The sequence below is a fragment of the Nothobranchius furzeri genome, chromosome 4 (genome assembly GCF_043380555.1).
Source record: "Nothobranchius furzeri strain GRZ-AD chromosome 4, NfurGRZ-RIMD1, whole genome shotgun sequence".
Classification (NCBI taxonomy): domain Eukaryota; kingdom Metazoa; phylum Chordata; class Actinopteri; order Cyprinodontiformes; family Nothobranchiidae; genus Nothobranchius; species Nothobranchius furzeri.
The window spans coordinates 16,888,934-16,893,152 of NC_091744.1; positions in this window are offsets into that span (position 1 = coordinate 16,888,934).

Genomic DNA, 4,219 nt, shown 5'->3' on the forward strand with positions numbered 1-4,219 from the left:
GACAGCCTCCAGCTGATCTGAGACCAGCCTCCAACCACTTCCCCTTCACTTGTTAAAGGGACCTGCCCACAATAAAGAGCTAGGAGAGCAACGAGCTGGATGTAATCTGGGCTAATCCGGTCTGGGCAGAGAAAAGGCACTCAGACAGGAGAAACCTTATAAATATTACACAAACGTGTAAAAATAGGCTCTGGGTTTATTTATTATTTATAATTTTTATATTATTCAAGAAGAGAAAAAGGCTCAATGTGGTGGGTCTGGCTCTCTGCATAGTTTTTCAATGGGAATAGCTTTAATATCAATTTAAAAAAAAGATCATGTAAATTATTAAATGTTGCCCCAAATTTCAGAAAAGTGTCGTATTTTCAACATGTTTGCAACAAATATTGAAAAATGTTAAAAGTTTGTGTCAAATTGCTGCTGTTATCAGAGCTCTAGTTTGCTTTTGGGAAAACATCAGGACACGTCTCATTTCCTTTCTGGAAGGGGGCGGGACTTAGCGCAGGCATCCACTAGTGGCACTTGTTTTACTTTGGCCTCAACTTTTTCTTTACACAAGCACCATGTGACCATTGCTGATCGCCTTTGTGTAAGTGCTGCCATGCAATGTCTGCATATGACCAATTTCTAGAAAGGATGGATAAAGTTTTATCATGCAGATTAAAGATGAATATCAAAAACGACAGCAGCTGGAGAGGATTCCTTCAAAGGAATCTCCTACCATCTTTATGCAGATGACATCCAACTGTACATCTCCTTTAAGCCCCATGAGATGTCTAAGCTGCAGCTGTTACACACCTGCTTAGACTCTATCAAAGCCTGGATGGCTGGGAGCTTTCTTCAGCTGAATGAAGATAAGACTGAGATCCTCATCTGTGCCCCAGACAAGCTGGTTCCCAAAGTCAGAGACTCTCTTGGTCAGCTTGCTTCTCACACCAAACCTTCCGTCAGAAATCTTGGCGTGACCTTTGACCCAGCTCTCACCCTGGATTCTCATGTCAGTTCTCTTGTTTGCTCTTCCTTCTTCCATCTCAGGAACATTGCTAAGCTGAGTCCCATTCTGTCCCGCTCTGAACTTGAGACAGTTCTCCACACCTTCATCTCCTCACGCTTAGACTACTGTAACTCTCTTTTCACGTGTCTGAGCAGAACCTCCCTGAACCGTCTACAGGTGGTTCAGAATGCCTGTGCTCGGCTTCTGACCAAGTCCTCCAAACACACCCACATCACCCCGCTTCTCCTCCAGCTTCACTGGCTGCCAGTCAACTTCAGGGTTCATTTCAAGATCCTGGTTCTGGTCTATAGGGCCTTACATGGACAAGCACCATCTTACATTGGTGATCTTCTTAGTCCCTACACCCCCAGCAGGTCCCTGAGGTCCAGTGATCAAAGCCTACTGGTTGTGCAGCACCAGGCTAAAGACCAAAGGTGACAGATAATTTGCTGCTGTGGCCCCCAGACTCTGGACCTCTCTCCCCCTGAGCCTGAGATCAGTGGACTCAGTGGTCTCCTTTAAAAAGCAGCTGAAACTCACTTGTTCAAGCTGGTTTTTGTATGACCTTCTTCACCACTCTCTCTTTATTCTGCTCTCCCCACCTATTCCACCTTCCTCAGGATCCACTGATTTCCCTCTTTCCTATCCACTCTCTCTCTTTCTTAACTTTTTTTAATCACAATTGTCTATTTTTTGCTCATTTTAAATATATTTTTAACCAATTTCTAAATTCATTTTATATTTTTACATTTTTTGTTTTTGTGAAGCACCTCATGATTTTTATCTTGAGAGGCGCTATAGAAAAGACATTTTCTTCTTCTTTTCTTCTTCTGGAGAGGATGCTAGAGAAATGATCTAGCCATCAAAAATATCAGCGAAACTGTTTAGGATTCTGGCTTACAACTTATGAAAACCCCACATTCAAAATCTCAGACAGTTAGAATATTGTGAAAAGGTTCAATATTCTAGACTCAAAGTGTCACACTCTAATGACCTCATGAATCCAGAACACCTGCAAAGGGTTTCTGAGCCTTTAGATGGTTTCTCAGTTTAAAAACTAAATGGATTTTTGCTAAATATTCAATTTCCATTGCCTTCGAATGCTCAAATGTTTTGTGGACATATGTCCATAAATTACATGCTTTACCTGAAGGGAAAACAAGAATAAGAATTCCCCCCTGATGTGAATATTTTTTTAAAAGACGCGTTCCTAAATTGAAACTTTTAAAAATCCCTGATTGCAGATATTTATATGAAACTGTCCTGCGGGCAAACAGCATAAATTATTCAAATGAAGCATTCTTGATGGGATCAGATACAAGAGAACAGCCAGGGCTGCCCCAAAAATATTTTTAAATACTAACTTTGCAAATGTGGCTTTGTGGGAAACTCCTCCATTTTCAGTAGGATGGCCATTGCCATGGCAACCCCACATTATGCTGCAGCCTGTGAAAGGCTCTTTTCAGGATGGGGAGAATAAGAGTGTGAATAAAGTTATTTGCATCGCTTTTTCATTAAGCACTTTGTGTTGTGTGATAAAAAAAAGGATGAGGTTCATTGTCTGATTTCTAGAGAAGAGGAAAGAATTCATGTGGTTCTATTTTAAATCCTTCAAGCTACTTTAGAAACCTAACGCACAGTGTGTGGTTTTGTGTGTGTGTTGTGTGTTTGGAGGCATGTGTGTGTGTGTGTGTGTGCATGTGTGTCACAATCAAAGGACTCCTGCTTAGCTTGCAGTGCACAATCACACATTCAGTGCATAGCTTTCTGTCCCATTCAGCATCACATCGACGTTTTGTGAAGACTGAACTAGCACACTAACAGCAAAGTAACCAATAACCACGCGTTTAGAGTCACACCGCTTAAACTATGAATGCTATTTTTGAAATAATATTAAAGGACCACCAAGCAGTGTAGCTTTAGACACCTTCCACTTCTAAATAAATAAATATGTCAAATGTTCCACCAGAAAACAATAATCCCTGGGTTTTCGATGCTGATGTCAGAGATGCATTTTGTTTGCAAAACGAGTCAAAATCCTGTCTTTCTCTGCTCTTCTTGTAAAAAGAAAAATATGTATCATTAAAAAAACACAATTAACAGAAATAAGTGTAGTTCACCGTTCATGAAACAATTCCTCTTTTCCAGGTGTAGAGACCCTTGAGGTGGTCACCAAAGACAGCCCCCCCACCCCCACCCCACCACACACACACACACACACACACACACACACACACACACACACACACACACACACACACACACACACACACACACACACACACACACACACACAATGTAAGTGTCAAGTCCAATGAGTCAGAACTTTCTTTTTTAATCCCAGGCGACGAGCTGATATTTGTCGAGTCACTCCGAGGGCCCCAAGTTGGGCTCCAAATTGTAATGGAAATTTTTTACCAAATTGAGTTTTATTTTATTTTTTAGTGAAGGCAGAAAAAAGTTCAGGTCTCATTCTATGAATGTCACAGAATGTGCCAAGAAAGGATACATACATACAATTTTATAATCCTGCAAGGCACGCAAACATGTTGGCAAACCAAATAAAGGAACTGCCTCCTCTCCCCTCCCTCCCTCCCTCCCTCCCAGACATGGCAGAGATAATTAAAGCAGGAGTCAAGGCATGTGTGGGGACTTTTTACATCCACACTTCCTGTTAGAAAAATGCTTCTGAAAGAGACGTCACCTGGCGGACCGAGAGAGTGGCACTGAGGCAGTGGCGACCGCACCCACCCTCACCCCTCCTAGTTGACTGCAGCTGCCGTTATAAGTTCAGTGAAGCATGGTGAGAATGAAGGGCTGCTGAATAATTCAACATCTTTTTCTTTTTTTGGTCGCATTCTGGTGTTTACTCATCTGAAGTACACATGAAAACACTGAACTTTATTTTGATCTTTTCAAATATTCAAAAAAATGTTATGGTTACTTTGATCATTCTGACTCTGCTGAGCACCCACACAGCTCTTTCTCTTCTTGTCTTTTTAGTTTCAAATTTCTTCATCCAGATTTTAGTATTTTATATCTGCTTAGTTTTCAGTGAGATGTTTTCTAACTCACACTGTAAGACTCCCAAATCATAGCTTTGATGCAAATTAAGTAAACATCACAATACAAACTGACCAGTTAGAGATCTATGCAGAAAAAAATATCTTTCATCTGCTACCGAGATAATTGTCCCTTTCCCTCTTGCATCTGCATCTGTGCAGA